Here is a 24,218-nt window from a genome sequence, read left to right as displayed (position 1 = left end):
AGCTGACAACGTGCCCCTCAAAGCAGTTTGAACAATTTCGGGACAGAATAAAGCAAGCGAAGTTCTGAACGCGTTCCTTGGAAGCATTAAAGAACACCGTCACCGATAAAATAGTCTTGCTCAGTGGGATCGTACTCCCGATGTTATCACAATCTGAATGAAGAATTAAATGGAAATTAGTTGTAGATGAGTTCATGAGTAGCGAGAATTAAGACGGAGGACATGTATTACCGCCAATTGAACACACGAATGTGCGGGGTCCGGAATTCTCGTAGATATCCACGTCTAACATTTCGCGGGGACATATATAAAGAAAATGTATTACATTAACCTGATGACACAGGAGGTAGGCTTTCCAGCGCATTATAATCACCTAAACGGTTTTTTCGCCCGAAAGTGACTCGGAAAGTTAATGCAACCGGCGCTGTGTGATAGACGTATTTCCTTTGAAGAACCCATGGGAGCGACGCTGTCCCAACCGACGGTGTGCACTTTGAAGTGATTCTACCTTCATCAACGGGATACTTGTTATGTTACTACACTATACACTCTAGGACCACCCTCGGACGGCCACATTAGCAGTCTAAAATGTGGATGTTATACGGGTTCGCGAAAGACGTTTCGCCCAACTCGACAACTCTTTGGCACTTATCTGCAAAGCATATTGCAGCATAAAGGAGTCTTCGTACAGGACCAAGCATCACAGATGGTTCTATGTATAGTTCTATGGGCGAAGTTCTGTAGGAAGAATTAGATACATTTTGCATGTTTAGAGTGCTTTCGTGGTTTTTAATTAATTTCAAATTCTTATCTATGTTCGTCCTCGTCAAATTTAGCGTATGCGGTCCTGCGTACTGAGTTTCTGTCAACTGCCTTCCAATGGCATTTTCCATCTCTAATTTGTATTGATGTACATGTACGATTGAAGAGGATTGAGAACTGTGGAAACGCTACAGTACCACTGTTTACCATACAGTATTCATAATTTGTGCTTTCTTTCTTTGCAATAGATATGGGGTATCCTGGCGGCTGACGTATTCGGTGCCATCCCGTTAATTAACACTTCAGCAGTGCTGGCGTTCTATGTATAACGCATTGACATCAAGGATGTGACGGCGATATCACTTGGAAATTGGTTAGCCTCATTGCAGCTCTGTGAAGAACGCTGGAGATTCATCCGGACGTCTCCACAAGCGAATTTTAGGTAACTTTAATTCAGTTGCTGGGAGGATTACTCTGCATTGAGTCACTCTAGCAATCACATTTTCGGACCGGCATCGGGTGTTGCTGGCAAATTCAATTTACTGCACGTGCGTTAAACGTCACAAGCCACATGCTACGTTTGCCTGAATTGAACTTCGAAAACTCTCTCTATTCCCATGCAACACGAGAAAAACCGTCATGGTGCTATTCAGGAAGCCGCAAGTAAACTTGAAGCCTTACTTTGTCAACCAAACGAACTAACGCAAAGAAAGTGTTTCGAACTCTCTGGAGCTTTGAAACAGAACTCCCTTGAGGATCGAGAAGCCCCGCGCGTGCTAAAGCAGCGAAGACTCACCTTGCTTCCTGTGTCTGTGCGTCCGTGTGTCGATGGCAACTCTGTGCGAACGGGGTTTGTCGTGATCACTGTTTGCCAAGCCACTTCTTTATCAGCCGTGTCCCATTGGTCCACTTGCGTTTTTATCCCACGCGCCCCCATTAACATACGGGGATTTCTCACGTCACACGTGACGTCGCGAAAGCAGCGCCGCCTGCCTGCCAATCGATTTTTGTATCCCAGGCGCGAAATTTTCGTTCGAACCTGGGTCCGGCCACATGAGACTCCGCCCTGGGTATCGGCGCGTTTTGCTTGTTGCGTCGTCAAAAGCAAAAGGACGTGCGCTTCGGACACCCTGCGTGCATCTTTATTTTTGATGGCGCTAGAGGAACGTGATACCTTGATAAGCGTGGTTCATTATGTCATGCATGGCTTGTACTGCATGCTAGCCCATTGAAAACTCTTATTGTTTTACATCTTATTGGCAAGATACATGCGCGTTGAAGAATCCCCAACGTCGAGTCCTGGCGTTAGAGAAGCGAGAGCATAAGCTATTCCTTGTTGGTTCTTGTAATCACGTGACCTCTTCCGCAGACCCTCACCTCACTGACGTGGATATATAGATGCCTGCCGCGATGTCACAGTCGGACGAGACATGGTATTTGAGGTGCGGTTTTTCTTTCGAATCTAACAACAACAGCTAACAACAATGTCTAACAACAACAGCAAATACATTGAGAATAAAGAACGTTAGTAGACTATTGATAACCTGGGCCCGATTGGATTCTGAAGTACCGTGTCTATACTGCAGACACCCATCAAACTGATAAGGTTCTGAGGCATGCACGGAGCCATTGGTTCCTGTAGGTGCGGTAGCGTCACTGTGACGTTATCATCGGCCTACTAACACTAGTGCTAGTAGACCACTGATAACGTGGTTTCCCAAGTACCGTGTCTATAGGGCATCCAAGCAACGATACGATAACTAATAGGCGCGATAAATTCACGGTGATGTCATCAGAGTGTGTTAGCAGACCGTTGTAAGTAAATAAGTAAGTATTATCTAAAAAAAGGAGAAAGAGAACAGTCTTGGAGCAGGGTGGCTGCCACTATCACTGCCACTATACCGTTGTAACGTTACCGTGAAGGAGTTATCGTACCTACCGGACCCAATGACAGCGCACGTGACTCAGATTGGGTGCGGTATAGATGGGATACTTCGAAGACCTCGTTATCAGCAGTTTCTCTCTCTCTCTCTCTTTTCTTTTTTTTTTTTCCTGTTTGCGCTGCGAAGGAACTCTGTTATGAACTGCCTACTAACAACCAACGATCGAAAACACTCAATATTATAACGATGCCACCCCGTTGCTTGTATGTTAATGTTATGAATTCTGTGAAAATGTATGGGATGTACACATGTTTTACAGAGTAGCCCAGCCTGCTGGGCAGCATCAGCCCCACCTCATCGTCGTCTCTTTGTGTGTGCCTGTGTGTCACAGGGGATATATGTCAAACTCAAACGGCGAAAACCCGTATTTTACATCTACACGGCACAACATGGGGATTGAAGTGTCACAACCTCATTAAGTTAAGCCAGTGGCATTAATTCTTGATAATAGAATTATTTTTGCGTTACGTTTAGGTATATTGCTATTGGGGATGAGCTGGACTGAAAGTTCTTCTGTTTAGCGCGCCTTGCTATTTGCTCTTCGACCCTCCCCCAGCTTCTTGCTGTGTAGTCCTTTGGGGTTGATATTGAATATGAGAGACATTTAAAAGAGAAATGTGCATACTTCGTTTAGTTAATAGATCAGTTGGTCGGACAAAAATATCAGGGAGAAATCGACTCATCACGGGTGAGCGCCACCGATGTTGATCTATAGCGGCCGAACCAAATAACAGCTGGTGTTAACATAAATGACACACTGTGTGTACGTGAACTCTAAAAACGGAACATCAAATAATCAAATAATGTCATCATTGTTCGAGCCTGAACCATACATCAAGTTTTTTAAAGAACTGATGAAACGCTTATTAATTCGTTCCCTCCAAGTAGCTGAGCAGTTAAAGCACACTGTTATACCATAGCTTAACACAGAATAACCAAGAGACTGTAATATCATCCTCCGAATGACATAAGGTGTGTAACTTAATAATAATAATAATAAATAAATAAATATTTTTTTTATTCCTTGTCTTTCAAATCAAGATACAAAGCAGGCACGCCTAAGCCGAAGGGCTTGTGACGCTGGGCCTGGAGGCAATCAACGGCAAGACAACTAAGCACACAATTTAGCTAGGAAGTACAAACCAAATACAACTACATGGTACATTAATTAAGCACAATTATATAATTGACGCAGTAACCTTTTCAAATGTGACTTTCACTGAATCGTTAAAAACTGAGAAGGAAGATCGTTAAAAACACGAGGGACATGACATGCTCTACGAAAAAGCCCATGCCTAGTGAAAGAGAATGGTACAACAAAATTAAATGATTTTGTTCTCATTGAACGGTTTACCGCGAATAAGATATTTTGAAGGAAGATTCCCAAAAGTGATTTAGTACAGTTGTGGATTTAAAAAGATTACCAAAAGATAAGAAAGACTGATCTCGAAAAAGGTCCCCAGAATACCCCATGCAGCAATTTCTATAAGCAACACTTTTGAGGCAGCTTCTAAGAATGTTGTTAACCTTAATTTTCCAAGTTTCACTGCAATGTGGGAACAATGTTATTCCATATCGTAATATAGTGTAGCCGACTGCATCTAACACTGACCTACGAACTCTCGAAGGAGCTACATACCTAAAAGAAAAAAGTACGCAGGATGTTTGTCGCGGTCTCTTACATACATACGATAACTGAGAATTCCATGTCATGTCCGAATCAAAATACAAGCCAAGGTACTTCATAGTTAGTGAATACGTCAATGGTTGTGAGCCAGGTAAAACAATAGAGCATGTGTTATCAAAGGTATTAGAGGGATTGCGGAAGCAGATGAGCTGGGTTTTGTCGAAGTTCAACTGTATAGCGCTTTTAGAGAACCAGTTACAAACATTAGTGGCATCAACCTGTAGCAACCGAATGTCCTCACGTTGAGATGCGTGTACCGCTACCAATAAAGTGTCGTCGGCATATTGAAATAATTTACAAAACTTCAAAACACGGAATAGATCATTCACATAGAAATTAAATAATAAGGGAGCTAATACCGAACCTTCTGGAACACCAATGTCTACTGATACAACATTACTAAATGCACCACCCACAAAAACCACCTGAGTTCGATTACTTAAAAAAATTTACGAACCAAGAGTATATACAACCTCTGAACCCGTAAGCATAGAGAAGACGCAAAAGAATATCATGGGATATGGTCTCGAACGCCCTCGAAAGGTTCGAAGATAATCCAACAGCGAACTGCCTCTTTTCTAAAGCACTATAAAGATAGGTCGCTAAGGTTCTCCAAAAGCATTATTCTACCACGAACTTCAATGAAGCCGAACTGATTGTCGGAAAAAAGCTTAAAGCGGGCAGCAAAGTTATTCATTATCGAGAATATAAATTTTTCCATAATTAATGCAAGAACCGTGACAATAGATATTGATCGATAATTCTTAACATCATCACGCTTGCCTTTCTTAAAGACAGGCCTAATCACCGCTCGCTTTAGTTAAACAGGTACGTGACCAGTGGAAAAAAATGCCATTTAAAATAGAAAGCCGGATATGTTTAATAACATGAATATTTCTTTTGATGTCAATTGACCGTATATGCCATCGCACCCAGGGCTTCTTGTATTAGAGAGTTTGTTTACAATAAACAACAGATCATCCATTTGAAACACGGGAAACAAATAATAATAATAATATCTCTAGTAACGTGCCCAAGAACAGCCAAAGCCTTGGTATTGGCGCACGTAGACATTGCAGTACTTACACATATACACAGATTAGGCAAAACATAACATGTTCAGAAACATGAACATAACAGGAAGATATTCACATTGATACATACAGTACAGACGTAGTGATGTACAGTACATGGCACTAAAAGGGAAGGGAAAAAAACTGTACAACTTCACATGTTATTGAGTGAACACCAGAGGAGAGCTTTGAAGACGTTTGTAGGGGGTTAAAGATATCAAGAGAGGGGTGAACTGCATCTGTCATTTGTTGCATACGTGCGATCGGATTTGCAGGCATATGGTGGGATAGGTACAATATATTCGTGTGTCTGTTTACGTTGACAGGTACGACGATATGAAGCTGATGCAATAAAGATGGTGTACCGAGAAAACTGTGTAAGATCTTATAACAGAGCATAATATCATGAAAACGGCGTCGCGTTCAGCGTGGTTCGAGATTAAGAAATGACATTATATCCCTATAGACATACATTCTAAAGTCAGGGCTGGTTCTCAAAAATACGCTTTGCACAATGTGTAGAAATTTTTTCGGGACAGATTCAATGCGTGACGAGTCAGTGCAGGAAAGAGAGTTCCACACTGGAGACGCGTATTCCAGTCGCGGTAAAATTAAGGAACGATGCAGGTGAAGAAATACAGAGTGCGTGGAAAAGATTTTGCATGTATATGTGAGCAAGCCAAGAATTATGAGAGCTGAAGAGTGTACCTATAGGAAACATGATCATGAAAACGCAGCTGGGAGTCGAAAACGATCCCTAAATCCTTCACGCTTGATGGCATCGGAACACATATATGCATTGCATATTATGTTAGGTTTTCTTGAGTAAGTCACGTGTTTCGTCTTCATTGGATAATTGGATTGGATAATAATAATAGTAATAATAACCTATAATCAAACTCAAACTCAAGGGACATCACCGCAACACGAACGGTCCTACCACTTTTTGTGACTATTAACATAAACGTGCAATGTTTTACAAGATTTTTCATTTTGAAGAGCTCGGTTTCGTAGAGTTCTTTTCTTATAGGAAGTACACTATCGACAGTAAAGCCTGAAAGAGAATGCGCATCCCGCTTTTTATGTTCCTCACACTCAATAGACTATTTTCGACGAGAAACGAAAAAAAATCGGTCTGTACCTGTCCCAAAAAATATATTATCATAACGACAACTTGCGATCTCGCTTTATATTTCCACCTACATACATATCAAATCGCGCTGACCATCGTCCAAGAAGTACACATTCCATCTTGTTCAACCAAATCTCACGCTGACTCCTTTTTCTACCGTACCGGCATCGACTGGAACCACCTCCCCGGTTCACTGACATCAATTTCGCCCATCGCTCAGTTGAAAAGTGTCATTAGTGATTATATAATATTATAATAAGCATTGTTGTTCTGATATAATTGTTGTATTTTGTATTCAAATTTTTCTATTTTGTGTAACCCGTTTACTTCAACCACCACTCCCCTCTGTAACGCTAGCGCCCTGAGGGTATTTAAATAAATAAATAAATAGATTCTGTAAATACGCACATCTGCATTTACGGGATTAGTAAGGTCGCCTATCTGATTCAGCGATGCACGTGAACACAAAAACTAAACTTTAAACTCCCTCTGCTTTTCAACAACGAGAATATCTTGTTCGCCTCACCCGTGCTGATTACTTCGATCCCATGGATCGCTAGGAGTTCAAACTGAAAATAGCTGCGGGCACGTGCGGAATGCACCTCTGAAATGACTTCCGTCTTTCATAGTACAAAAATACTAAAGTTCGGTTCCTGATTCTTGTTTTAAACGCATAGTAACGTCTGCGTACTGCAACATAGCAAATAGCCGGGGGAACATTCCTAAATAAATATATCAATATTTTTAGTACTTTTCTGGCTTTTCACTCTCTGGGCCCCAGTACTCCATTTGTATCGTAAGAGTGCTTGTATTTTTACTAACAATACACTTCAGGATCTTCATCAAAAGATCGCGATAAAGATCTTGCAGCTTTGTTGACATAAGGACATTTCTGTGAAATGTAGCCTGGTTGAGAATATTCTGTATTCAGCTTTTGTCGCCGTTATTATAGCGTTGGACTGCACACACAAGGTCCTGCATGCGCTGTGCAAAAGCAATAAAGCGCGTGCGGAATCTCAATTCTTCTCTCTTCTCCTATCGGTCAAGGATGCCTCAAGAATACAGCGTTATAAAGTTAGTCAATCGTGACTCACAGTGTCCGAGCAGTTACAGACTCGCCTGCTACTATATGTCTGTTCTAGAAGTGAGGTAGCGCTGTAAACGCTGTCGCTTTTTTTCTCTCTTTCTCTTTACGCCGTTTTTCAACATCTACTGCTGTGTAAATAGGAGAGACACAGCAGCCTGGGTCCTCAGTCGTTCAATCATCAAGCGGCTGCGTTGAAAGCGCTCCTACGTTTCCTTGAAGAAACGCATCTGATTGACATTTTGTGGCACTTTCTGGTCCCAAAGTGTCCCCTCGTTTGTGACAAGTGTTCCCACTAGTTCGGGGTGTTTGTCACCCGTCCCCCAGCTACTGGGTTCTCTCCCTTTTTCTATTTTTCATTTTTTTAATTTCAACTAACTGCAGCTAAGTGGCCAGGGGTAGCCAGTCTGACTTTGTCGTGACTTAAATCGCACATTTTTTTTATTTTTCTATCACATTACATCACTTTTCATACTGTGCGCGTTGACGCCTACAATTTTTGCTTCACACAGCTCCTAATGGTTTGAAAGGATACTCTTATATGTGTTATTTCGCTTAATAAATCAACCCCTCCTCAACGACTCGGCACGCAAAATATAAATGCCGTGAACATGATTCGCATTCTCCAAGAGTAGATGGTGTCATGTAAATGTCAGATGATGAGCAGTAGAGGGACTGTGCGACAAACTGGTGGCGCCGCGATGCGGCCTCCGGAGAAAGTACCTTGCGTGATAGCCGCCGGGTAGCCAGCTTTGTTTACATGTGAAGTGCGGGTATCTTTTTTTGCCACAGCATCGCTAACTGTCGCTAACTGTGCCAGCACCTAAAAGAACTCTTCATTAGGGACCAGATGCTTCATTTCTCGTGATTTCTACGCTTCCAATACCACCGAAGTCACTAGACTCGCAGCGAATAGCGTTTCTGACGCGCGTTCTGCCGTTGCATGAGGTGTGCACAACATGAGCGAATATAATATATTTCTTTTGTTCTAGTTTCAATGAAACTGAATGAGGACCTGCAAAATGATCAATGATTTACAGTTGCCACTCCCGTGACGGTGAAACGCCGCTGGATACTATATCACCGTCAAATGCACCGACCAAACGGCAACCTATTTCGAGATAATGATTGAGGTGTTTCATCGCCAGTGCCCAGAGCCGATATTGCTCCCGGTATGACGAGTCTCACAGTGAGAACAGAAGTTCTACGTTGTCCAAAAGGTTTAGTATTTACTCACCGACCATTTCACAGCTGTCGTCCCGCAAGCTTACGGCGGTAGCCGAGGTAAAAACTCATAGACTTTCTTCTTTGAGGATCTCTTTAGAGTTATTGTATCTGAAGATACTGGGAAAACTGCAGTACAAGTTCAGGCAATAAGTTGTGACCCCACGTGCTTATTTGTATGGATAAAACGGACGCACGATGTAAATTTCAGTGACGAAGCTATGTGTTGTTGACTTGGTTGGTATGACGAAGTTGTTGACTTGGTTGGGGAAAATAAAGCAAATCAGTAAATTAAGGATATAGGGAGTGGTAGGCTAAAAGATAAGGAAGATGGGCTCACTAATTTTGTGACTCATCTAATCAGTCAACAATACAACGAAGCTATGTGTGTGCAAAGACGACGAAAGGAATACACGTATATAGCCTTCGCTAGCAAGCCATTTTATGAGGAGTCAAATAACCATCCTCTCGACGTATCACTTACAGGTGTTCTGACCGGGCAGGACGGGAGTGGCTGTTCTCCTTCCGTACTGTTAGATGCATTATAAATACGGTGGTTGCTTCTGTGCAGTTTGTCTCCATTCTCTTCGTTCGCGCCCCAGAAAGGTTCCACATTATTTGCACTTCGAAAATTAGCCCTTCTAATTACGGAGGTCGCCACGCAAGCTACGGTTCCACTTGAGAATGCATAGAATGGGCGGCGTGGTATCACGTCGGATACTTCAAAGATCGCCACTGGCGGAGCTGTCGCGACGGAGCAGCGCGCCCTCTTTAGGTGTCGCACGGTCCCTATAGCGTCTCAGGAACAGCATTCCGCCCCACGTTGTACGACAGCTGCTGCTCCGGTTAGGAGACTGAAAGCGACATCACCTCGAAGGAGCAATGTTGCCAGACAGAATGCAGATTGCGCAGACAGTAACGTGATGCTTGTCAAAAGTAGTAATTTTATCTATTATTAATTATTATTACTTATGATTTTTATTTACTGTGGGCGAGTACCATGTGAGGCACGTATATTGTTACGACATAAAAAATATTATGAAGACACGGCTGGTAAAATTCATAGTGCCACTTTAATTTTCACCAATCACGTAGCGGGGTAGCGTTCCACTCCTAGAGTGGAAAACCTCCCGACTTCATCATCACAATATATATGTTGTTATTGTTCACCAATCACGTAAGGTTTTCACACGAGAAACATGTGCCTTGTCCTTGACATTTGACCTTTCCTCATATACTTTGCACGATAGGTAACAATTACGTCATGACAGAGGATGTGAACATATAAGAGGTTCAAACGAACGTCAGAAAGTAGGAACAAGCTCCCCAGTTATATCACATCGCTTATTCTCGGGCAAGTGCAATCATGCTCTGCAGGTAGTTTTGTGAATAATGTATTTCAGCAAAAATAGTTGTTTGTACAGTAACTTTTTACGAGCCTTACTAAGATTTCACAGTATTTTGACCTGATGTTGTGGTAACTATGTCCACCGGTACAGGTGCTTTCAACTGAATATCGCGGAGCCCCTTCACTGGTTATTTAAATGTAGGGATTTAAGCCACGACAAAGTCAGACTGACCGAGTCCGGCTATTGAGCATGCATTGAAGCGATACTGGCAGAAAAAGCGTAATTGAAGTTTGGGAATCTGTCATAGCCGGTACTATTCTCAAGCCAAAGTTTAGTTTAGCTTATTCCCCTTAACGAAAGTGTGGCGACCCGAGACAGAAATTCACTGAGCAGCTTGACAAGGTCCCGGGCCAAAATAAATATCTTGTCCTGACGTGAATGTATGACTATAAAACAACTTTACACAAAATTAGAAACATTGTAGAATTCACACATTTGATTGCGCATTTCTTAGCGACCAAAAGGTCAAAACAATGCTGCACCATGCACTGCACAGTGCAAACATAATGAATCACAATCTTGCCTCTTCGTGACAGTGCCCTTTTTTTTTCTTTATCACATCACCATCACCATCTTGGCGACAATACTCCGGGGAAGGTTAATGAAAATACCTAATTGCAATGGTTGTTTTTTTCTTGGTCCTTCGACCATGGGCCGAGCAATTTTCTTCTATTTAAAGGCCGAGAGTACAATCAAGTCTGCTTCCCTAAATAATGTTACGTTGTCTCCTGTTTTTAATGTCGGTCACGCTACGCACTGTAGCACGCACCGCCGCAACCGGACCCCTGTGCAGGTCTTTTCATGTTACCGACCTATCGCAAAAAGCGAGCATAACAGTAAAGTAACATGCGCCATTTCCTCTCTCATTGACAGGTCACCAAGGTCTTTCATTTTAGTTTTGTACCTATGTATTTGGATGATGTTACTTTTCAGAAAATCAAAGCCACAAATCAAATCAAAGTGTACAGTGCTGGACAAAAGTTTACGGAACTCGCGAGCGGTGTATTTTCTTCTCGGTGACCCTAGCGGCGAGCGGAAGCGGACCAGTTCACTCGTTCTGAGGGTTGGGCGAGTGCGCTGGTTGCGACACACTGCGGTAGTTTCGGTATCGCTTGAATGTGCCGGCGAAGTGTTTTGGATTGGTGCCGCTACCGTCGCGCTCCCTCTGAACGAATGAACGAGACCGCTTCCGCCCGCCGCTAGCCTGTCGCACCGAGGAGAAAATACACCGCTCGCGTGTTCCGTAAACTTTTGTCCAGCACTCTTCAAAGAGGTGCAGGACTTCGGAAACTTAACTTAAGGAATTAAGGAAAACGCGTGCTGCCCCCGTAACGATGCAGGGGATTTACAGCTGGGAACACGAGGGCGCATCAACCAACACCACTTGGAGACAAAGCCTGATCGCTTGAGCGACGTGACGTAACAATAAAGAGTCCACCAACCACGACAGCGCTTTCAGCGCCGTAGCTACTGAGACGAGAGCTACGAGACTCAGACACCACCTGTATAGCCGCGGAAAGCCTGTGTTTCAAAATCCTCTTCGGCGATTCGCTGATACCTTGGCTGCTGGCTGCGACGGTTGGCTGACCCTTGGCTGACCCTGTATATCTACGTGCGAAGGAGTGATAAAAGTATTAAGCAGTATTCTTGGAAGTTGCATCAACCTTTCAGCACGTGATTACGTGACGTGTTACGAGGAGGGGAAGTAATATCTATGAGCCAAGCGGCTGGAGAAGGAAGGCCATCCTACCTTGCGTGGTGCTTCTAAATTTCGCTTATTATTCACACTTTTTGCCAGGTTAGCCTGTGGTAAATATACCGGGTGTTTCAGTTAAATCCCCGGGCTAAATACTTCGCAAACGGGTGCACCAATCGACCAACTTTCTTTTTTACAAGTATCTGTGCGATACCACCTACAAGCTGCGCACCGTGTGAATGAGTGGCAGGCGCTCATTATTTAAATAAAAATTCAAATGAGTTTCGTAAAAAACAACTTCTAAAGCAGGGCGCTGTCGACATTAAAATAGGTACTATACCCCTTTTGGGACCTTCAGTGGACACCTTTTACAGAAAAATCGGCCACCGAAGCGGGTCATTTGTCGCTGTAATTAATTGGTATATTATATAAAACAAACCCCCGGTATATATTATATAAAACACCCTGAAACACCCGGTATATATTATATAACCTAAACGTAAATATTCTTATGGCTGCGTTACTGCCAAGTATGTCCGTGATTCATAGAACGTAGTAGTAGTACAATTACATTAACTGTGTTTCAAGAGTGCTACATTCCGAGTGTCTTCGGTTCCCTATAGGACCAACTAATGCAACAATAATCGGCGGCCTGTGTCAGCTAAACAACAAAAATAATTACCACTCTCAGCAAAAAAAAAAAAAAAGGTGAGAGAGAGAGAAAAAGATGTGCAACGGTTCATTGGGTGTCGCCATTACTCTCGAAGGAACGAAATCAATCACAAATGTCGTATGGTCGGGCAGTGCCGTTGATGGCTTAAGCACGAAAATACATAGGCGATTTCTTTTTGTTATGCGCGTTGTTTCACATTTACTTCGTTCTTGAATATTTCCCCACAGCATAGCTAATCAATGAGAAACTTCCCAAGGTCGCCGGTTCAAACCCGGCCGAGGACGGTGGCAAGTTGATGGAGGGGTACAAGTTGCTTAGACACGCCGTCTTCCGCGAGTGACATTAAATGTGGTGTGCCGTGTTTCGAGATTTCGGCGCACGTTGAAGTGGGCCTCCGCAGCAAAATCACCGCAAAGGTTACGCATATCAGTAACCTTACGGATGTCATGAACATGTGTACGAAATATCTGGTTCCAAAACTGAGCAGATATTATTCGAACAAATTTATTACCAAGCGAGCGCTTCGTCTCCGTGAAGCGAGAGGGTACTGAAAGCAACACACTGCTGACATCATGCGGCATCCGGCAATTTCCAGCAAGGGAGAATGCAGGCTTCGTAGCAGACGACAACGCTATGCAGCGCCAGCAGCGCTAAGCAGCGCCAGCAATATACCTCTACTAATTTGGTAGTCACGGTAGTGCTGCTTATCGCGTAGTGGAAAGTTACGGCTCAGTGAATGTCATAATCGAACTGTGGCCCAGAGCAGCATAGACACGGATGAGGAAAGAAGTAGACGACACTACTCAGTGAATGCCGTGTGTCCTGGAGAAGCGTCGCTCGTCTGACAAGTGACAGCCCGCAAGTGGCTCGTAGTCGGTATCCAATGGGTCGACGCGAAGACTCCAAATGACACCCAGGAGACCATCGCGAAGCAACGCTCCAATACAGTGAAGGGATGGTTAAGTAGCAAACGTGCATGATAACGAACCCCGAGAGGAGGAACAAGAAGAGACACAAGCACACCACGCTGTGTGTATAAGTCCCTTTTTGTCCCTCGCCTCGGGGTTCGTTATCATGGCTCCAATAAAGTCGGCATCATGTGCGTCTTCGTGTTTTCCAGGGTGCTGTTGCTGATATATCCTTGGCATCGAATGCGTATATCCGGCTTTGATGTTGAAACGCTCGTAACCGAATCTTGCACTGCAAATTTGTACCTTTGTCATGCATAGATGACCGCCTATATCATATCTAAATTAGTTTTGTGTGGATCCTCAAAGAAAAGTACGACATATCTCCGAGAAGGACAAGAAGTGCCTTTATGCTCCCCGCCGAACAGTTATCCTAACATTCAGGACCAACGCCGAGCTTCAAGAGTTCGTACCTATTGAATTCAACCAGCATCCTGTTCGGAGGTATGTGGGGTGCCATTCCAGCTGCAACTGCTCCCTACCTAAAACCGCTGCCTACAACTGCTAACGGATCGGATTAGGCTAATACTGCGCTATTCCCGTAGCACAACTCAGTAAGATCTGTGCCTGGACACATAAACTGGAACTTACTGCAAAGCGAAAAGCTACGTGCACAAAGTGCGGTGGCCACGCAGTTTGTGGCATGCACTATACGTCACGAAATCATGCATGCGCCTCAGAAAGATGTTCTTCACACTGCGAGGGGGTGTCGAAGTAGCTTGCCGTTGTTGGTCGCACACGAGTGGGCATCGTCACGACTATAGCAACAACAACAACAACAACAACAAAAAGAAACAACAAAAGAACGACAAGAGAGTTGGATGTGTTCAAAGTGAGTGCGCGGTATGCGTGTCGGCATGTTCCAGCACTAAAGACGGGTACGTTTGCTCTCATGGTGAGCCGCACAGGGTGTCTAACCGAACTGCCACTGCATTTTTTGTTTTTGTTTTTTCTTCTTCTTCGAATAACTGGATGGTTTCTGGAGCTATGTGGTCTTCGTGTAGGGTATCTGCAACTCCGTTTCTTTTAAACTTCAGCGTAATTGCGAACACGTCACGGGCCCCGATTTTGAACTCTCCTATATAGCAATCGTTATCGTTATATTGAAAGTTCGCGTGCTCCTAAGCCGTTTTGATAGGCTCGCGCGAGGGCTCGTGGCGAATCACGTGCGCGCGTGCGTGCGCGGGCGCGTTATGGCATAACGACAAGTTGAAGATCGGGCCCCAACGTGCGACGCTCTGACATGAGCGTCACTGTTCTTCTTTTCTGTTCACTTTTTCTTGTGTAACAGGCGGCTACGCGCTCGATGATATGACGGGTTGCTGCGACAATGGCGGTTAGAAGGCTGCAGGGGTTGGGACTGCATTGCTGGGGCTTCTATCCTTGGGTAGGCTGGCTTGACGCGGTCCAGTGACACAATACGTTTTCACTGGCGGTGTTCAGCGTGATTGCTTTGTCTACTGAAGACAAGACACTGCACGGTCCATCATGATGAAGTGCAGGGAGCTTGCGCATAGCATCATGACATATGAAAACGTGAGTAGAAGACGTAATATTTTAGAGGACGAATACCTTGTCGGAAGGCAGTTGTCGTAGTGGTGTGTTATTAAGTCTCTCAAAGAAGAGTCACGGGCCTTGAACCCTCTTAGACGGAAGAATAGCCGTGTCGGATCGCGGTCGGGGCCCAGAAGGTTGCAGGTAGGCGCAATGTTGGCGAAAAGTCCAGCTCGGTAGCAGAGTATGAAAGGCCCTGCTTCAATGCGGAGCGAATGTACGACAAGACTAAGGGTAGGTGTTGTTGTGAGTTGTTGCGATTGACAATAGTCACTGTGGTATTCGGATCCGCGAGTGACTGACAGTGTATAAGGCTTGGAAAGCGGAAGAACGTAACGACAAGAGTAGGCTAGGTTGTGGTGTCCCACCAGCGATGTTGCAGACAATGTCTTAAGAGGAAAGAGATGAAGAAATTTTCATCAGGCGGACAGCGTGTTTGTCCTGGTCCGCAAGAGACCACGCTGCGCTCAGTCCTGTCTTGCGCGGCAGCGAGAGTGTCGCAGTTGATTAGGAACAGCTTCGTAGGAACAGGTGGGAACAGGTAGGAACAGGTTCTGGCTGTTATGGATGCACAGCACTGGACAAAAGTTTACGAAACACTCTCCGGCGTATTCCTTCCTCAGAGTGACGCGCTAGCAGCGAATGGTACCGCACGGACTTGCACACAGCTGACTGGGTTACCTAGGCACATGTCTAAGTTCGTCCGGTCGCATTCTCTGCTAGCGTGTCACTCTGAGGGAGGAATGCGCCGAAGCGTGTTCCGTAGAATTTTGTCCAGCACCATACCAGCATTTTTAGCAACATTGTTTATTGCCGTTTACCTGAGCTCAAAAATGCTCGCCTGAACTCTTCTTTACCACCGCGGTACCCCCACTTGGCACAGATGTAACTTTCCTTTTTTTTTTGTTTCGGGCCTTTGCTGAGAATATGGCCGACCCGGTCCTATGTCTCTTGTTGCTAAAAAAATGTGGCTAAAAAATCATCATCCTCTGAATTATTCCCGTATTTGAACAGCTATCAGGGTTGTCGTCCTGTTTTCAATGAGGCGAAATCTATTATTGCCTGCAAAGACGACACTTGGCGAATCCTACTCGAAACTGCCATTATCAATCACCGCAAAGGATGCCATCAGCAAACCTTCACTAGTTATCTCCCCTTCGCCCTATGGCCTCATTAATCCATCTGAGATAATTTAGCTTCCTTTTTCCTCCTACCTTCATTTCCCCTCCGTTCCGGCACTGTAGCGTGTCATAGCCATTCATTCACCAGAGGTCGAAACGGTAGCCACTATGTATGCTATATACCTTCACTTGCCATGACACACACACACACAAACGATAAAAAAATCACAGTTCTGAATGTTCTGAACGCGCTTCTTGCCTTCGTAACTCTCAGTGTCAATTTAAAACCCCAAAGGGGACACTTGAGATGCGAGGGCATTTATGACCTCCTTCAATCGCAATATTTAGACCACTTTACTGTTTGCAAACAAGAGGCGCTATCTGCACATGCGCGGGGTTCGTGTGGGCAAAACACACTGAACGCAGCGTGCAAATGTTTTTTTATTCCGTGTTAGCGCCGCGAAGCAACTGTGGCTATGAGCGGCGTACAGACGTGGACAGATGGAGAGAGGACAGCAGGAAGGAGTGGGGGATAAGCAGTTAGTTTGCGTTCTGTGCCGACTTCAGGGGGAACTGTGCCGACATTCGTCGGGAAAGTCATCGGAAAACCCGGGGAAAACCTCAGACAGCACAGTCGGTGGTAGGATTCGAACCCACCACCTCCCAGTCCTCAGCACGACCTGTAGCATGCGAATGCTTTCCGCAAGTGCGACATCGGCTATGTTGCACTGCTACTCCGATTTCGACTGTCTCCTTCCATAATGCCCGAATAATTTAGAGCTCCGAAAGAATCAGACAAGTGCTGCTACAAGACGAAGTTGAAACGGTATACAACATGACGATCCGTTTGCGCCGCACATCGATCAGTGGATAGTCCAACCACAAAACATGCCGCCGATCACAATCGCATTGTAGTTCGCCGAGCCGGTTCACCGCTGATACTGTACAAGCGTACAAGTCGCTGTAAGTGTACAAATTACTTCACCTGAGGCGAGAATGCTTGATCTGGGCGTTTCTGGAAACTGAAACTGCGTTACGCGGACACTGATGTCTGGAAAGTATCTTCGCATCCTTTTTCCATCGGGGTGTATAGCCGAACGATACACGGCTTTGCGCGATGCCCACTTTGCATGAAAACACCGATCACTCCATCTGAAAACCACAGCTGTTTTGCCCATACTGAGCAGATGCGCTGCTTACTACAGCGTCTAGAGTGTGACGTCAGGCTCGCAAACTATTCTATACTCTCCTCGAACTTTTAGCTGCTGGCAACATTCGTCTTTGAACCCCCAACAGCCCCGTCTTCTCAAAGTTGCGGTATTGCTGAGACGGCTGTGCTTACAGTGCTGGACACGCTCCGGGGCATTCCTTCCTCAGAGTAACACGCTAGGAGCGAATGGGACCGTATAGACTTACAGACATGTGCCTAGGTAACCCAGTCACCCAGTTTGTATTTGCTTGTACTCGCTATTTGCATTCGCTGCTAGCGTGTGTCTGAGGAAGGAATGCGCCGGAGCGTGTTCCGTAAACTTTTGTCCAACACTGTACCGCTTTCATCCATACCTCTTCGTTCCTCCGACATGTACTGCTTGCGACACACTTGTCTGACATCTCCAGGCCCCGTAAAAGCGGGTTACCGAACCAAGTTGCTATGCTACCATCGCCTTCGCGTCACTATCGTTCCCCTGGTGGCGGCGGGGCTACGCAGCGCCACCAGACGGGAGAGATGGCGACCCGATAATCACGCGTCGTCTGCTACCTCCAAATGTGTCGACGGGAAAGCGCTTTCCTCGCTTATGTTTCAAAAACAGCAAACAGGAACAAAAGAAAACAGGTTACAATTCCCATTCCACTTCGCATTCCGAAGAAAGCGCTGTCCCCTCGACGCATTTGGAGCTAGCAGACGACGCGGGGTTATCGGATCGCCATCTCTTCCGTCTGGTGGCGCTGCGCAGTCCCGCCGCCCAGAGCCGTTTATAGGGAGAGTTTGGCCATTAGGAGGAGCCTAACTTGAAGCGCGTCATGCAACGTCACGGCTAAGCCACCTTCCTCGCAGTGCTCTATTGTTGTCCCGTTGTCAGCCGGTCGCCGACGCCATATTGATGCAGATCGTTGTTTACGATGCAAGGAGGGAAGACACGTGCGTACATTGTCCTTCGAAAGCCCTTCGTTCTTGAACTCTTTCAGTTTGGCAACAAAACCCCCCTTTATCAGAGGCGGCTGTGGGTCATAAGCCGGTTATTCCTGTAGATTGCATTCATTGCGACAACAAAGCTGACGGACAGCATCAATATGGCGCGCATCAGATGGCTGATTAGCGGATTCTGCTTGGATTCAGTCTTTTTGGGCGGCGCAACGACGACTCTGACGTCAAAATAGGCTCCACCCACGAGGCGGCAAAAGATCAGAGAATGGCCAAACTCTCCCTATAAATGGCTCTGCCGCCGCCCAGAGCCGTATATTAAAAGGGAGTCTGGCCATTAATGGGTCATGCCTATACCTGAAGCTCCACCCACTTTTTCAGCTTTCCAACCAATGAAGACTTCAAATATGGGGCGCTATCAATGAGCCTATCCTCACTATTTGGCCCCCTATCCAACATGGGCAGCGCCATTTTGGGTGGCAAGTGGATGGGATGGGATTGAAATGGATACCTCTCGCAATCTGCAAAAGTAGTGGATTGTTGGTGCAAATTTGATAAGCGCCACCTAGGGAGAGTAAGGCACGTCGGGAATTGTCGTCTGCTTCCGTCGTTCTACCGCTGCCGGCAGAACCACCTGCTGGGACACATTCTGTTGTCGGTATGATTTTTAAACAAATCTACATGAATAGTTGAAATATAAGAGGCAAGAATGTTTATATCCATGAAATCCAGCTGTTAAATATAAGATTGTACAGCACAGCGCCGTTTTTGTTATGATTTCGTTGTGATCGCCGTGTTCACTAGGCCTAACGCCGGCGACAAAACGTATTATTTTCAGTTAGATAGCGATGGATGAGCATAAGTTGAAACTGATTTCCGAGAAATTTATATTGGGATGTACATTTGCAGCGTAAAATCAGGTTAGTCTGTGAAATTTTTTTTTCACGAAATCCCCGCTTCACTGTGTTTGTTTTCGTCGCCATTTTGGGTGGCAGTATGGTGTCATGGCGACCCCCTTGGTAAAAAGCAAACCAATCAGAGGAGCGAAACTGTGATTGACAGGTCGAGCCTCTTTTTGTGACTCCTCCCAATGGTCAGACTCCCTTTTAATATACGGCTCTGCCGCCGCCTAGAGTCACTGTACCCGGGGGAAGCGTATCGCATTCGCTTTCCCCGTGCGGCCGCCTTGCTCATTCGCCGAGGCCCGTCACGTGGTGCGTTTTCCTCCTCTTTGCTTCCAGCCTCCCGCCGGGTCTACCGGGAACGCAATAGCTGGAACGCATGTCAGCGCCGCTCTTGGTTTTTTGTACGTGAAATGGATATCAGAGAGCTGAGGAACTACGAACAACCATGTCTGGATGTTGTGCTGCAACGGGACAGCTTCAGGCAAAGCATTTTTCTGCATTCCGACGGGCAAAAGTGACGAGACGCGTAGATCGGCACAGAACCTGCCGGAAGAACTTCGCGCCTACGAATAACACACGCTTGAGCGAGGTAAATTTCGTGACGTGTTTATTTTTCATTGCAGAACCTTTGCACACAGTATTGAATAACAGTTCAACTGTGCGAAGAACAGCCGGGCGTATCAAAGTAGTGCTTGTTGGATCTTGCCATTGCGTTCCTTGTCCTGCGGCGCTAACAAAACGCCATTAACAGAACCACTTCACACGCGACGACTTCGAGGACAAGGAAATTCGAAAGAAGTTGAAGTGGACGGCAGTCCCAAGCAGTTTTGCATACCGGACACCTACGAGGCTGAGGAAGGCTCCTGTCCCCCGTTCTTCGCACGCAGAGTTCTCCGAGGAGTCACCAAAAGACTTGCACACTGAAGTTGATGACAACCTAGTGTAAGATTAAGGGGCAGTGGATGATGGTAATGCGTCGAAATATATGTAGATATCCACTATGAAATTTATTGAAACTTATGAAAACTATTCCTAAATATTGAAAGTTATGAAAACTATTCCTAAATATTGAAAGTTATGAAAACTATTCCTAAATATTGAGCTGTAATTGTAAGTGAATCAACTTTGCAGAGGAAGTCAACACCGTCACAAATTTCTGTCACCAGAGCATCGAGGAATATGCACAGGAAAAACCTGCAGACAAGTCATGTAATGGTCCCCTCGACGAGGTCGCAGTCTTAAAAGAAATGAGCAAAGGCTGAGACGGAATGTAGTGACTTGAAGCTCACGGTCTACTCCTCATTTAAGATCAACTACTTGCGTTGGAGCGGGGGATTGGAAGAACAATCCACAGCACTTTACATGCGCGTGGAAAAAAAAGTTGGCATTCACATAGCCATTGAACGTGTGAAATAGGAATTTAATTGCGAAGAGATGATAACAAAACTGGTGGAGGTTATTTATGTCGACCTCAAGCTGCACACACGAGCACTATAGTTTTATGTCCACAAAACAAGTGAACTAAAAGAAAAAAACAAACTGATCTATAGAGCGCAAACGAGACTCGACGATGCCTTTTAGAGGCGAACACGCGCCAACATAAATCGTCTGTTAGCTACAGTATGCAACAAACTATACTGTAGTGACGCTTGTGCCCTGTTTCATTAAGTATTAGCCGAGTGCCACCACAGGAAGTCACAAAATTTTTGGTGCACAGCCGCGAAATCAACGCGATGTAACACTGACTACAGCTATCCTAACACGCGATCCGTGGCGGCTTGGAAGCAATCTGGCTGCCGGAGCAGACGACGCGGAGCGGTTGCGGTACTCTTCCCCGGTACAGTGACTCTAGCGCCGCCACCAGGGGAACGGAAGTAACGCGAAGGCGACGGTAGCACAGCAACTTGGTACGGTAACCCGCTTTTACGGGAGCTGGAGATATCAGACAAGTGTGTCGCAAGCAGTACATTCTAAAAGCGAAATACGTCCGCGATTACGAACACCCAGTGAAAGAGTTGCGTGAGGCCATTGTCGATGGCTATAGGAATCGCAGACCAAAGGTTGGGGTGGACAATGAATTACAGGCCTCAAGGTGATAGAAGAGTGCAGAGAGCGAACAGCAGACAAACCTTAATGGTACTAGATTTCTCGAAATAAAACTGAAGCTCGGAAACGGAGCTTTTTCCTCTCTCTCTTATTCTAAAGGAACAATACATGAGACAACATACGAGGGGTATTCAAGTCAAACCGCGACTTTTCATTTTTCGGAAAAGTAAAATGAACTTACAGGCGAGAAATTAGTTTTATTTTTCAACATAATCTCCAGGTGCACTAATGCACCTGTCCTAGGGTTTCACAAGGGCTTGGATGCCAGCAGCGTAGAAATCCTTACCGGCGCGTAGCAGCCATGATCGGACCGCATTCTTGACCTCGTCGTCGCAGCTGAAGTGGCGGCCCCCAAGGAACGCCTTCAGTGGCCCGAAGAGATGGAAATCTCTGAAGGCGAGGTCTGGACTGTAAAGGGGATGTGGAAGCAACTTACAGCCAAGTTCCTGGAAGGTGCAGGTCGTGACGTGCACGGTATGCGGGCGTCCATTGTCCTGTAGGAGGAGGACTCCTTTGGTGATGAGGCCCGGCCGCTTTTGCTTCATCGCCTTATGCACATCCCTGAGAACCTGGCAGTAATATGCACTATTGATGGTGGTACCACTGGGCAGAAAATCAACATGAACAACGCCAGCCTTGTCCGAGAAAACCGTGGTCATGACCTTACCCGCAGACGGGGTGCTTCGGAACTTCTTGGGAGCTGGCGAGCCCGGATGCTTCCACTGTTTTGATGCACGTTTAGACTGAGGAGTGAAATGGTACACCCACGTTTCATCGCACGTGATGATCAGATCAAGGAACGGCTATGCTTCAGTGTCGAAACGGTACCTTAGCTCTTCGGAGATTTCCAGTCTTCTCTGCCGGTCAAACACGGAGAGCTGCCTCGGGACCCAACGGGCACTAACTTTCCGAAACCGGAGGTGTTCATGAATGATAGTGTTCAACGTTCCCACAGAAAGGTCCGTCTTTCGAGCCAGTTCGAGACGTGTTATCCGTCGGTCCTTGAGGATCAGGCGCTCCACAAGTTGGATGTTCTCAGGAACTCTGACACTGGGCTCTGAGCCGCCCCGGCCGGGATCGTCCTGCACTGATGTACGGCTGTCTCGGAACCGTTTGCACCACTCAAACGCTTTGCTGCGGCTAAGTATATCGTGGCCATACTGAGACTGAAGTCTTCTGTGAATTTCAGTTGTCTTTACGCCTTCATTCACGAGAAACTTCATGACAATTCGCTTTTCTACGTGCGCGCTCACCTCGTTGTTGGCCATCTTGTCCAGCATCTTTTTTTTTTTTTCTGTTTTGCACAAACTTTGGACCACCACGTGGTGAACGCGGAGGTCTGTCGCATGTGAAAATGACGAAAAAGAAGTAGCGCGAGCCATTTGTACACTCAGGAGACGGAAAGTCCCGGTTTGACTTGAACACGTAGATTTCGTTAAGCAGTGATGGCAAGTAGTTAACTACATGTATTTAAACTACTAGTTAAACTACCTGATTGTAGTTAAAAAGTAGTTATCAACTACTTGCAGAAATGTAGTGGCAACTACTAGTTAAACTACTATTTTAAGTAGTTCACTACAGTAGTTAGGTTACTGAAGGCGCCAACTACTTCCGATTTTGCTGCAAGCTTTACGGCACGATTGTGCTTCCGACTTTTACCTTGAGCTACTTGTTTGATGAGAACGAAGAAGCAGAGCAACTGTGTCGTGCATGTGTACTAAATCTTCACTTTTAATCCTTGTCTAGTGAAGCCCCATTTTCTGTGAAATAATTCTGCAACTTAGTTTATGGCGTAGGCAGAGAAAGAATCACGCCGCAAGCTTTGTATTTGGCGATCGTAGCAATGGCTTGGGCATAAGTTTATCACGATTAAAAGCGTTAAAACCCCAATGCCAGGGAGCTAAAAAGACAGACACAGACATATGCAGTGTGCATGCGTCTGTGTCTGTCTTTTTAGCTCCGCGGCACTGGGGTTTTAACGCTTTTAATCATGATTCCAGAAAACCGAACAGCTCAATTTTTAACCCTTTTTCATAAGCTTATCATTGCTTGTGATTCATATTTAGGTGTCCAAGGACACTAGGGATTGTTGTTGACGGACAACGTTAAGTACTACTACAACTACATTGCAGTAGTTAAAGAAGTAGTTTTAACTACTCCCCTGAAAAGTAGTTGAACTACTAGTTAAACTACTCAATCGCAAAGTAGTTAGTAGTTATAGTTAAACTACTGTAGAAGTAGTTAGTGGCCATCACTGTCGTTAAGTACTGATATTGTTATTGATAGAAAAAAGTAACATGCTGTTGCACTGTTCTATGCTGGCTGATCGCAGTGGCTTGGTCGGACTGAGCCTCAGGAGTCCCTTCGTTGTGCTATCTTTCTGCAACATTTTTAGTTCATCGCCGTAAGCCAATGGCTGTTCCCGTATTTTTCAGAAGATACCCGCTAACCCTGTCGTTCCTTTTCTTTTTTAGATTGGTTTCCGCCGTATCCAACTTCCGGAATAGCTGCAGCATCCTCGCAGCTTGCAGAAAGGAGATGCCCTTCCCTACTGCAGATAATAAACTTAGCTGCGTTTAGGGAACTGTTATTGGGCACATTGGGCTACGGCCCTTTCATGGTGTCCTGCAAATGAAGAGGCTTCGCGCTGAGAGTACAATGATCTAATGAGCTCTGCATAACAGTTACTCTGTATGTCATACAGGGCTATGTATAGTGGCGGAAAAATTAAAGTTTTC

The 24,218-nt window shown here is 45.4% G+C and overlaps 1 protein-coding gene and 1 long non-coding RNA gene across 2 annotated transcripts in view; one reads left to right on the top strand and one right to left on the bottom strand.

The window, feature by feature from the left end:
- Positions 1-1,648, bottom strand: part of LOC135384014 (uncharacterized) — a 113,177-nt gene extending 111,529 nt beyond the window's left edge. The window contains exon 1 of the mRNA XM_064613269.1: positions 1,559-1,648. The gene's annotated coding sequence lies outside the window, so the exon portion shown is untranslated. The remainder of the gene's footprint in view (positions 1-1,558) is intronic.
- LOC135384015 (uncharacterized) overlaps positions 1-23,998 on the top strand; it is a 102,549-nt gene extending 78,551 nt beyond the window's left edge. The window contains exon 3 of the long non-coding RNA XR_010420210.1: positions 23,955-23,998. This is a non-coding gene — a long non-coding RNA (uncharacterized LOC135384015). The remainder of the gene's footprint in view (positions 1-23,954) is intronic.
- The last annotated feature ends 220 nt before the right edge of the window (positions 23,999-24,218 follow it).

Source organism: Ornithodoros turicata, chromosome 2, assembly GCF_037126465.1.
Source record: "Ornithodoros turicata isolate Travis chromosome 2, ASM3712646v1, whole genome shotgun sequence".
Classification (NCBI taxonomy): Eukaryota; Metazoa; Arthropoda; class Arachnida; order Ixodida; family Argasidae; genus Ornithodoros; species Ornithodoros turicata.
Note: the sequence above shows the minus strand (reverse complement) of the source record. Positions and strands in the feature narration are given on the sequence as shown.